The following is a 13,218-nucleotide window of genomic DNA, read 5'->3' as shown; positions in this document are numbered from 1 at the left end:
GCTATAATTTTTTAAAGTATTTAGGAATTATCAGTTCTCTTATTTATCAAAAAATGCAGTCCTTTAAAAAAAAGCTACACAACTAATTATAGGTGATTGTAAAACTCTTTAATCTATTCTTTCAACTTAAAAAATACTTGGTTAGTTACACCTAATGATATGATAATGATAAGACTGCGGGAAATACGATGTTAATTAACTTCTCTTGAAACTTTCATAGAATGGTTTTGGACTTTGTTTGGTTTGCACTACATTACTAATTTAGACAAATCAATTATCTTGGGGGAAAAAAAAAAATGTATGCCTGTTGTGTGTGCCAGTTAAGATGTTTGGATGGTATAACATTAACTTTGAATGATCTGTGCTTTTCAATTAAGAGAGATCATTAGAGAGGATAATGCTAGAAGTGGGTAAAATCTGAGTGATACGGAGTAAACGGAGAACAATTACTCATCATTTCACATAACTGAAGATTTTAAAGAGGTGCGAATAAATGAGCAAAATTCAATGATTTTTCTTTTTCCTGAGGTACTGTTCAATAAAAGGAGATACTGTTTCACACAAGCATAATTCATCTGTGGAACTCATTACCGCAGGATGTTCCTGTTGCCTAAGATATAGATGAATTTTAAAAGTTGTTAGGCAAATTAATAGAGCAAAAGTATGCTAGGACTGTTACTCACAAAGACGCAGATACAATTTCTAGCTGAAGCAGCCCATAAATCACAGATTCCTGGAAACCAGGAGATTATTTTGCCGGCAGAATCACTATATAGTTTCCTGACCTTATTTTCTTTCCCTGAGCATCTGCTTTTGGTCAGAGTTAGAGGCAGTTTATTGGGCTGAATGGATATTTGGAGTCATGCAGTCCATTTACATGCTACATGTGATGAAAATTTGGGTGGGTTTTTCTCAGATCACTACTACTTTGTCCAAAACAGTTCCAAGCAGGTAAATGTTAGATGTAACTTCAATTTTCACTCTTGTGGAAAAACCTGCAGTAAGTAGTGTGCTCAATGCTGTGTTTTCTTAAGTTTTGATTAACTGGCTATTCCTAACCATCTGTTAAGAACGCAGATTGATCTGACATTTTGCAAGGTTACACTACTGCTGCAAAGCTTCATTGTTTTATCACTCGTGAAGTAATTGGATTATTGTGTGAAAATCTGGAGGATGTTATGATTTCGGTTTTGATTTCTATTTTCTTAAATGTATACTGCTTTTTTTTTTTTGAAGGAGGCTTATTTTTTTGGTTATCTTCAGATAAGCAATCTGCTGACCTTTAGGCATTTTCTTATTTAATCTTTGTTTTTGACACTTACACCGCGTCCTGTTAAACCCTGCATCAGGGCTGATGGTGACAAATTATGTCGACTTTCCGTCGACTTCAGCTGCTGCTTGTCTAAGGAAAACAGACCCTTGAGCTGGAAGCCTTCAAGGCACAATTCCACAAGTCTTGTGAAATTAGAGCTGGAACACTTCCAGTTTGGTCACGAAGGTGTCCAGCCTCCCCTGCCACCAGAAGGACCCTCGCGTCTGGAACACTTCCAGTTTGGTCACGAAGGTGTCCAGCCTCCCCTGCCACCAGAGAGGACCCTCACGTGGGTAGGTAGGATGCACAGTGTGACCACCGTTGCTCTCACAGGAGAGCATCTTGGTAACACTTTCTGGTGGTCCCTAATTAAAACTAGTTAGCTTGATTACTTGCTTCTGGTTTCTTGGTTAGTGTATGGTGAGAGTTGGAGCTAAGTGACCCGGAGGGTGACTTTTCTGCCTGCCGTGGTGGGTGCCTGTTTCATATGTATTTACACAGATGCTCCTTCGCTAGCTTGTTTTCACTTTCCCACAAAAACAATTTGCTACAATACAAGCAAAATAATAATAGGTTTTCAGATCTTTGTTTTGTTTTGTTGGCCTTTTGGAATGAGGAGAAAAAAAAGGGATATCTTATTCACATCCTTCCTTTCTGGGAAGTACTTGTACCCTTGACAATTCTTCCTGTTGCCCACTCCCAAGAACTACATTTGTAGTCTGCAAAGTAAATTCTGCTTTACGGGAAACTTTAGGTTTGGGCAGACTTCATTGTTTTGGAAATTCTTGGAATTGTATAATTATGCTGCCTTAAGATTAGAGATAAGAGCTAATTTGGAAATAAAAGATTTCCAACTCCATGTAACACTATAAATTAAGACACAGAAGCAGCTCGGTTGTCTTTTCAGGATTTATGAGTGTACGCTTTCCTTCCTCTTTGCTCCTAAATACATAAGACTTACTCTGGAAGTAAGTTTTGGCCAGGACAGGGTATATAATATTTCTTGTTTGATAATCTCTTAATGGAGATGAATGGAAAGGAGATGGCCATAGTAATTTATTTGAGCAGGCATTTGTCTCTGTTGCTATTGATGAGGAGGTGGCGATGATCTGGAGCTGACGGCGAGGATGGGGCAGACTCTCTTAGCTCATATTACCATGGCTGTCAAATTTTTTTGAAAGCTTGGGTCATTTGGGTTTAAGTGGAAAGGGATTATGGAGCCCTGTTCTTTGAAATTTTATTACATACAAGTTCCCCTTAAAGTAAAATCCTATTGAACCTAATGGTTTTGACAATTTCAAATAAAAATATCCAAATGAATGAAGTAACATAACTCAGCTCCTTGTTGCTGCTTCCCTGGGTTTCAAGTGGAATGTTGTTTTGGTCTCTTCCCTCATGGGAAACATCTGCAGAACCAAATGGCAAATCATTAATGCTCATTCAAAAGCAGGCTTTGTTCCCAGTTCCTTGTACTTGGAAACAATTAACTGTAGAGTTTTATTTTGTCTTGTTTTTCTTTTTGAATGTAAACATCTAATTCCAGTTATATATTCTAGTGGATTTTGTAGAAGTCCTGCTATTTGGGATTACTTGTAGTTATTGCAGAATATACGCTCCCTACCCAAACTCAGATAGTGGCGATTGTGAATAGTACCTTTGTGGTTTGGGTGTGGTTTTATTTTTTTTAATGTGTAAGTGGCTGAATTTTGTTCAACTTTCTAAAACTATAATTTAGGACATGAATCCCATAAGCTAGGGGAAGTCATTTGTGTTTTGAAATGCAGCCTGTTTCCTCCAGTTCAGGAAGGTTTCTGGTTCCTAACATCCATCAAACAGCCTTGTGTGCCTCATAGTAACATTTAGCAAAAAATCTCTGGCCTTTGACACTAAGCAAATGAAAGCTGAAGAAGATCAAGCATTCCTCTACTTAGGTGCAAAAGTTGTTTGAACCAGAAAACCTCCTAATCTATTTAGCTGACTGCGAGCAGTTTGTGTTTCAGGACACTTGCCAAATTAGTGACTCTTACCCAATCTGCTAGGCACAGGTAACTGGAATGTGGATAGCTCTTAAATCCATTAAAAAACATTACTAGATCTTGAAAGGTTTTTATTGACACGTGTTGCGGAAGTTTTGGGTTTGAGCTCTGTGGTTTTAATCCATGAACAAAACCAGGAGATTGTATAATTATGATAGCTGAATTAAAATGCCTTTTAGTTAGTATTCACCAGAACTAAACATCCATGATTAATAAACTCTGCATGTTGTTTGTTAATTATAGGCTAAGTGGTCATAATTTATGCACTCCACATTTAGTTTGAGAATATTGTGAATGGGGCATGATAAAGACAAGTCTAGTGGTCAGCCTGGTCTGTTCTAAGCTATCCTGCCTGGAGCTATGTATGCATGAAAGGAGAACTAAAAACAAAAAAAACCCCACTGTGGTAACGGCGTACAAATGAGCAGCCAGTGCGGTTGGGCAGCGTGTGCAAGGAGCTGTAGATACGCTTCAGGGAAGGTATTTAAAGTTTAGCGAACTTTACCCCACCCTGCCTATGGCAAATTTACCCTGGATGAATCAGGACTAAAGTGTTTTTTTAAGGACTGTGTAGTGTGTCTGCAGTTCTTCACAATAAAAGTCGTTTGATTTGGACAGATGTTAACATCTTCGTGGGTCCGCCACCTGGGTGTAGCATGGGGCTGCCAGGAGCTCTGTTTGGACCTAGGACTTGTGTTCTTCAGTGTGATGCAACTGAAATGGAATAAAACCCAGCAAACCCTGGCTCTAAACGGAGAATCTCTTGAATTCCATTTAAAATACTTCTATGTTGAGGTTTGGGTGTCTCATGCCAACAGAAAAGGTAATGACCCTGTCATTTGATGGTGTACAGTGGGAATGAATAAGGCTTTTAAAGGTGCGTGCAAGTTCTGCCATGAATCACTGCTCCATAACAGCGTTCCTCAAAGCGTGGGGTGTTTCCTTCTTCCCTCTTCTCCCAAAAGGCATTTAAGGGAGGTGTGAATAAGTAACGTGTTGTGCTGAAGATGCTGAAGTGAGGCAGGCTTTGGGATCGAGCACTGCTGTGTGATACCCGCGTTAGCCCTGACTTTGGGACGACAGCTCCATCAACGGGATCTGTGCAACGTGATGATGGCCATACTGGGTGAGATGAAAGGTCCATGTCCCCAGAACCTGATCTCTGACAGTCACTGACAGGGCATGCAGTCAGAACAGCCCTTACTGGGGCCCAGAGAGGACAGAATATTTTGGAAAATTCTGAGTTAGAAACAGAAAGCACTGAAAAAAAATTGTCCATGACGAGAACGCCAGTGTAACGGCGATGAGCCTAATTCCTACATAAATGCTACCTGTAACTACAGTGAGGACAAAGAAGTGCAAAATGAAAGCTACAGAGCAGGTTTGTCATATAAACCAAATATCTTAGAAGAGCTGAAGTTCCAGGAATGCACCAGAATTAACAAAACTAGGCTTTACTATAGAGTTGAGGTTCTCTGAACTTCTGCAGATAAAATCCTGAACGAGTCACTTAATATTCATCCCTGCATGGGACTGTAGCAAATTCTTATATTTTAATTTTTGACTCTTTTATTCAAACTTAAAATAGATACTAGAATCATAGTTTGTGCTTTCCTTGATAATGATGTCAGTATTTAGGGGCTTCAGCTTTAGCAAACCGACACCACAGTGTTAAGACTTGGGAAGTGCCAAAGTGTAATTGCCAATGAACATGAGTTAAATTTACCAACTTTATCCGATCTTCTCAATGGGAAAATAATGCTGTAACAGAACCTGGAGACAAGGTGAATATTTCTAGTGCCAGGAGGCTGAAAACTCAAACGGTATATGGAAAGATAAACCTCAAAGCTGGTTCTATCCTATGAGAAATGACTGGCATTTAGAGACACGTGCTGGCATACATTTAGTCTCTACAAGTGGGGAAAAAAAAAGTTTAAAGAAGTCTTTAGGTTTACGCTGCCATTTGTGTACTGAACATTTTACTGTCATGACTTCAGGGGAGCAATGTGCCTGGTTTTAGTTGCATGCGTTGGCTTCTTTGTATTTAAAGTACTAAATTACTGTCCAGGATGAAATTTATTCACCAGAATTGCATCTATGAATAAGGAGGATGAAGCTCCTTTAGTCCAGGAGAAAGATATATTGATGCATTTGCTTGCTTTTCCATGTATAACAGAATCTTGCTATTGCAAGTTTTACCCAGAAGTCAGACTTAAGCAAGAGAAGTTTTCTTGGCATTAGTGACTGGTTTGTATGTATCTTTCTACATTGTTTGTCATCAGACTAAGTGTTTTGCTGCTTAACTTTATGAAGTTAGCCATATAATTTATGGCTTATTCTTATTATCTAAACTACTGTCATCTGTAAAAGCATCGCTTATTGCTGATTATTAAAATTTCTCCTAAAATGGCCTTTTTCCCCCTTTCTGTAGCAGGTATACTATACCCTTATTGCCATTTAGCCAATACGAAACCATGGCTTTCAAAGATCTTTATTTTCAGGAATTGTTCCCTAGTAATTATCTGCTTCTGCTTCAGTATTTTTCTGAGTGTCTTCTCTCAGGATCCTTTGTAACTGGATTTTGGAATAGCAGAGGATTCATGAAGCCCACTAAAACGTTCGTGTAGTTTGAAAAAACAATTATGTGGGGGAGCTTTGTGCTTAAGTCATTGTGCTTGTAACATGGGTATAAGTGTGCAATAGTTCTGCATGCTCACAGTTGATTTCTTGGAGATTTAAGAAATACTCTCTGTGTCTTCCAGCAATACTTCGCTAGAAAAACACACCAGTGACAAGGAGGGGTTTTTGTCTCACCCCAAATAAACACTCGTTTACCAGTTGCAGCCTGGAGGTCAGACACAGATTCATTGTGTATGAATTCTGAGGCTGAGGATCTGATGACTGCTTTGAATGCTAAATATTTGTTTTATTCTTCATTTGAACTCCCCTGTGCTTCTCCCAGGCTCTCCATTTCACTTGTGGTTGTGGTCTCTGTCCGTCGTCAGTCTCTGTGCTGTTAACTAGGTACAAGTTAGTTCTACTGATGGTGCAGGAGATGGCACTGAAACCCTCAAACATCTGGCTTCACCGAGAGCTTCCTAAGGGCTTTATTTGCACGTGGGTTTTCCAGTCTCCCTTTCAGCTTTCTCGGTGGCAATGCACAACACCAGATATCTAAGTGCAGTGATTTTCTGTCAGGAGACTTGTGGTTCCTGCAGAAAATGATGGCTATTACTGGTGCAATTCCCTCATTCAGTGATAGGCGACAACACGCTATTTTCTGTAGGGGCAGTTGCCTGCAGCCTCCTGCCTTTGTGACTGTAAAAACACTGGGTCATTTTATCTACAGATGTACCCAAACCGTGTGGAGATGTTAAATGTGAAAGGACGTTTAATCACACAGGTCAATACAGATTCAAAGCAATCTCAGCTCTCCTGTGTACCCAACGTTCATCGTGAGCTCTGGCCCTGGCACGTGCCACGTTGCTGTTGGGAAGAGGAACATGTGGTGGTAAGGAAGAAAAGAGGGCAAGCTGTAACAGGCTGCTTAGCGCTGGCTTTTGTCCTGTTCCAAGTCAGCAGCAGCCATTTCTAAGGATCAAAAGTGTTCTGTTTAGGCCACTTTGGTAAACTGTTGTTAAATAAAGAATCACGCAGAGCTTTTAATAGATCTTTCCTCTGTAGTCACTGAGTTTTGATAAGTAGGGTGACAGTAATAGTAGTTATTTAGGGAGCAATGCTGGCACGCGCACGAGTAATTTGCATATAAACACAAACTTCTTTTATTTAAATATGTGACTTAAGTGCTAGTAAAAGGCACTGGCTGATTTGGCCTCCAGTGGAAATGAGTCTCCAATTTCCTTCCTAGGTTTGTTTTCCCCGAGTTATGAAAAGGGAAAATCTATTTCTGTGCACCTCTTGTTATAAAAATATACCTTTTGTTATGAGAGGGACGGACAAGGGCTTGAAGGAGAGAGTGAGGAGGAAGGAGGCTGCAGGGCTGGACTCCCACCGGAGCTCCTCCGGACGGGCACCAGCTCCTCCGACACCTGGGTCCCTGCCTCTCTCCTGATCTTGTGTTGCTTCTCATGTCAGCCCTCATAAATCTCGCCTTTTCCTATTTATTTTAGAGCTCTCCTTATCGCACTCTTACTCTGCTTGTACCTACATCTCTCCTTCCCTTTGCTGCTCATCAGCTTTCCCTCTTCCCCTGCTCCTAGAGGTGCCCTGCTCTCGGTACCACCTTTCCCAGGCATCACCTGACGTGATTGGGAGCAAGGAGGCAAATTATAAAACAGATATAGTCGATGGTAAAGAAATACCCTTATTGCTGACGTGATCTCAGTACATGTCTCGGTGCCTTCCAAGGGCAGGATCGGCCACTCCAGGATCTTTTTTGGAGTCTTTGACGTGCACATCATCCCCTGCGGTACAGGGCTGCAGGAAGCAGATCTTCATGCATAGGTGTCCCCGGAGAGGTCTGATGCTCGGCAGTTGTGATTGCACTCGAAAGATCATATTTGATTGTACCAGCTTGGTACAGTCCCATGAATTAGACTGAAAAGATTGAAGGGGCCTTCTGGCTTGCACAGGTACAACTACAATATTGTGAAGGAAGCTGAAAGAGTGGAAGGAACTTGTGAAATATTTTTGTAAAAATACACCCAAACACTTCCTCCTTCATTTCCCCCATACATACTCATCATTTTTCTTCTGTTTTAGAATAGACAGAAACAAACCAAAAGCAATACTTTTATAAGTTGGAGGCAGGTGCAGGTTTTTTTTCAGTAACTTTCACTATCAGATGCTATTTTAAGATGTTTGTAGCAGCTGGTTGTTCTGTTACTTCTCATAGTTACTGTCTGCTCATAAACGTTGAGAAAAAAGCTCTCCAGATTGTGCAAAAGAGTCTCTAAGGAGTTAGAGCATCCCTGTTCCTCTCTTGTGTGGTAAGTGCAGGAAGACGTGTGCTCGTTTCATGTGTTTGTGAAAGATGGAGCTTATCGTATTTGAGCCAGTTAAAAAATGAAAAGCCAGGCATGGGATCTAAAAGCCCAGAGTCTAAAAACCCAGGGATCTGTAAAAAAAACCCCTCAAAACAACAAACCCAAAACATAAAAAAAAAAGTCTTTCTTAAGATGCCTGTATTATCCGCATATAATAAACATGGTTTTCTTAAGCTTTTTATTTACCCTAGGTAGTATTTGTGATCTTCTGCTAGAACTATAGACTTCTTTCAGCTTACATCAAGAAAATAAGGCTGGTTTCTTTTGGTCATCTTATTTCCATTCAAGCATTGAAGCCTATAAAATTGTCTTTTATGAAGCACTTGTACTAATTTGGTTGACAGGAACAGGCCAAGTTTTTATTTTATTTTATATTTAAGTTTAGCATCCCACTATGCTTTGCAAACGAGCCTGTAACAAAAGAGCAACAGAAGAGCAGGATCTGTACCAACAGACTGGCACCATTTGAAGCCCTACAGGGAAGCTTTAGCTCAAATGCAATGGCAAGATTTGGAAGCTGGCCAAGACATGACCCTGCTTTAGCAGCAAGTCGCCTATGCAGTGAAGACGTTAGCTACACTTCAGCAGTGCGCTCCCTTTGATGCTTGTTAGTACTAAAAATAATTCCAACGCTGATTTCCCCAGGGTAATTAGCCTGTGCAGAGTCAGACTGAGATCAGACTTTTTCTGGTGCCTTATCAAATTTAAGTTCAGGTATTTGCCACATGCTGTAAGACACAGCTGCAGGAAGAAAAGGCTGTCTCAGTTTCTCAGTATTGTGATGTGTGTATCTAATTCCGTGTCCCGTGTTAGCTTCTGTGGTCATACCCAGAGAGGAATGGCCTCAGGCCCATCTAGGTCAGCCTTTCGTTTTGGACTCGTTTTTTCTGCCAAGGAAGCACAACGCTTGAAGGTGTTGATAATCCAAGGGACATCCTGCCCCTGGTGAGGTATTCCCTTTGCCTTTAAATGTTTTAAATATCATATGTGAGTGTAATGGGTGCTGGGTTTGGAATGCTCCAGGAGAAACTGGTAACTGAACAAAGGGTTACTTTATTTGGATGATATTCCTTATCTCTGTGGCTGTTGATGCTTATCATAAAGCTACTGCATTTCTAGATAGGGTACTGAAATCAGCCATTGCAAAGAAGGAATTGTAGGTTTCTTTTTCTAAAGTAATTCCACTCTGAGTAATGATTCGCATTTGACTGTGTTCTAGACAGTGATGAGAAAAACCTGGAGTACTGAGTATGATCTGTTATAGAAATAACCACCCAGCACATACAGTTGTTTAGCCAGCTGAGAGCTATTTTCCTGATATTTTCCTTTTTTTCCCAGGGAGGAGTGATTTAATTCATGGTTCCTAGGGCCGGTGGGTGGAATTTATATCAAAAAGCTAAAAGAAAGGTGTGAAAAGAGGATCCCAGTCCCTTTCCCCCCTGCTCCCTTATCTCCTCCTTGATGTCAGCCTCGTTTCTCAGCGCACTGAATTCAGAAATTCTAAATCTAAAGGGGTTACACTCTTATTATAACTTTCAATAGCCAAATACTATGCTGCGTAGCAGAAGTGTAATTAGCTTTGCTTGTAACTTGTACAATGTCTCGTGCGTTAGGTTTTAAGCTGGGGAATCTGTGCCAGGCAGGCAGAGATTGGGGTGAATATCCTATGCCAGAACAGCCAGAATCAATAGAGGTTTTTACGATGAGGGAGCCTCGTTAGCTCCTTCCAGTTTGAACCTGTGTTAAGATGCATGCAGGTGAGGAACATCTTCCAAACAGCCTCTAATGCATGTTAATATTTTCAGCTACGATGGGTTTAAATGTTGGCTAGCGTTTAGTTGTAGCTGAAAACATACTGACTGAATCAGACATCACGAAGATGGATGGCATGCAATGTTTTCACCTTAAGTGGATAAGCAATTTGAGTACAATGATTAGTAGATTTATGAAAGTTGTAATAGCAGTGGTGGTGTGCTCAGTTGCATTTTTGTCTTCTTGCTGGCTTTGAGGACACTTCTTAAAAGCATTAGCAGGGAGCGTTTCAGGGTGCTTCAGCGAGCATTGTGCACTTCTGGGTGTCCAGGGAATGATGGCTTAGTGAAGAAAGACAATATATTCCATAATTTCCAATATGTAAATCAATTTGGGTTTGTTTGCCAGTTTAGTTATATTGTACGTTTTTATAATGTTTTCAGAGTGTCTTGCAGTATTTCTCACTTGTGGCTTTTCTGGCTTTCTGACAAGTCAGTAAGTGAAGTAGAATTGCAGAATGATTTCTCTAGGCTTTCAATGGCATTTGAAATATCTCTTATAGCCACCTGTTAGAACATCTAAAAAATCATTTCGCTCTGAGTATTATAACAATTTAAGGGAGTAAGTAAGGACTGTTACAGTGAGAGAAACTAAAGCACATTAAAAAAAAAAAAATCCCAAGGACCATAATTAGAAAATACTTAAGGGAGGATAAAATGCTAGAAATACTTGTTACATCAGTCAGACGGTGAGCTGTTATGAACCTGTTTGTCTCTAATCCTTTCCTTCTAGCCCCTATTGCCCCCAAAAGAGGAGGAGACACAGCAAAAGAAAAGGATATAATAGAAACGGCAGGTGCAATCAAAAGTGGTCTCTCTGAAGGAAGAGATTAAACTATATGGATTCTTCTGAGCATTTGAGATTTAGCCGCATATTAAAGAGTAGGCTGAAGAAGATGGGCTAAAAAGGTATTTTTATTACATAAGAACAAGGAGCCATTCAATTAAATTAAAAACAACAAAGTTAAAATTGATAACAGGAAATGTTTGTCTTGGAATAATTACTGTTTGCAGCTTTTTGCTACAATGTGCCATTGATGCAAGGAAAGAATAAAGAGGCGAAGCTTAGACCAAGAATTTGGCCAAGTACCCTTTTGCCTGTGGTTGCTTAGGGAATATTTGGCAATACGGTTGGCACCGAACTTCTGAGGCTGTGGAAGGAAGAGGGAAAACTTCTGGCCTGTGGAGGATAAGGAGTATGTGAACAACATGTTGGTACCGAGAACACACCGAGAGAAGGGAGAACTTCTCTCTCTTTAAAATTATGTTTTTCTATTGATGTTGCTATGTATGGAAAAGAAAAGCAGAGAAAAATTGATGTAGGAAGAAAGAACAGTTGTGCATGTTGAATACGTGCTGGTGTGGCACGGGGGTACCCCAGGAAGCCTGGCACCCCTGGCTCCAGCACCGTGCTGGGGAGGGAGGGTGGTCCCTATCCCTGATCTTCGCTGACCTCTCTGGGGAACAGGTTTCTGGTCATGGAGGTGATGGGTTTTTTCTGCTTGAACTGGGGAAGTGAAAAAAGTGCTGGTCTGTGGATGACTGATGCCAGAGTGTGTTTGTCCTTCAGGTTGTATTTATCCTTTTCTCAGATTAGAACAGATTGTGTATTTATTTTTATTTGTGTATTATAACCATCATTTGCATTAATTTGTTTGTAAATACAATATTTATAAAAGAAAAGTTATAGCTGCAGCAGGAGTGTGGGTGTAAAGGTTCAGAGGCGGAGTATGGCCAAACTCCTTGGCAGTCCAGGGATGGGCTTGTTTCTTCTGTGGCCTCAGTTCAGGCAACCTGGTGCTCCCTACGCAGCAAATATCACCACCAGTGTTGCCCCAGCGTGGGAGCTGGAGTGGGAGCTGCTAGGTGGCGGGTAGCTGCAGCCATCCCTGCTGTCTTGACCAAAACCCAGAAACTTTTCTCCCATTTTTTTTTTTTTGGTGGGGTTTTTTTTTTCCTTCCACTGTGATTCTGCCTGATTTGAGGACTCTGCTCATTCTGGGTTAAATGCAAGTGGGACTCAGAGATACAGAATGGTCCCTGCACCATCCTTGCTGAATGGGTATTTCTATTCAGCAACTGAAGGAATGTAACTGGAAAAAACACTCAACTGGGGGAAAGTAACTGGAAAAACCTACAGGAACTAGTCCGCTGCTAGGAAACAAAATCTCAAAGCAAACAAAATAAAAACGACAGCAGTGGGTTGTCAAAATGAAAGGGGTGGAGAATAACAGGAAGGGAATAGGAAGCAGTAAGGGCCTTGGGAAGTGGATGTTGTGAGCTGGGTCCTGCCTTTATTTACAGTGTCTTTACTTCAGCAGGCTTCGATGCGCGTAGGCGAGCAGAGCAGAGAGCACTGGCAGTAGATGAGTTGTTTAAATGAGTCCCAACAGTGGTGTTTTGTAATGATTTGTGCAAATGTGTTTAGCCTAATAATTTCTGTTATTGGCATGTGATGTACCAAGGAGGCTGCAGCTGCTCTGTCAAGTTTTAATTTAAAGAGGAAGAGCCTAAGTGAAAGCTATCAGCTGATGAGAGCAAATTCAGCCACGTCTCTGGTGAGCTTGTGCAGGGCACGAGGTGCTGCTCCAACATGGGCATTCCCGCCTCTCTGGTCAAATGTGTTAGGGTTGGCATTTATTTCTTTTCTCCTCCCCCTGTAAATCTGATCATCTTGCACTTCACTCCGAGTTCAGTGAGAAAAGAAAGCCCTGCTATGCCATTGTGTGCCTCAAATCTCCTTCTGTGAGGTGCAGAAAATTGTTTTTGCTTCTCGGTGATGCTGTGGAAAAAAATAATTTCAGTTCATCCATGTGCACTTTGATACTGGGTCTGACTTCTGGAGATAGAGGTGAAAATACTGGGTTAAGCTGATATATCTATACTAGCACACCTTCCTATTGGGGCAAAATTTGTTACTGCCTTGTTGAATGCATGTAATGCCATTAAAGCTTATTATTTTTTATATGGAATATAACAATGCTGATACTAATCATTCATCTACCAATATAAATGGGGAGAGGATTGTGCAGCTTTAGTTACGTAGTAATACA

The sequence above is a fragment of the Calonectris borealis genome, chromosome 11 (assembly GCF_964195595.1).
Source record: "Calonectris borealis chromosome 11, bCalBor7.hap1.2, whole genome shotgun sequence".
NCBI classification, from domain to species: Eukaryota; Metazoa; Chordata; class Aves; order Procellariiformes; family Procellariidae; genus Calonectris; species Calonectris borealis.
This window is presented reverse-complemented; position numbering follows the sequence as displayed.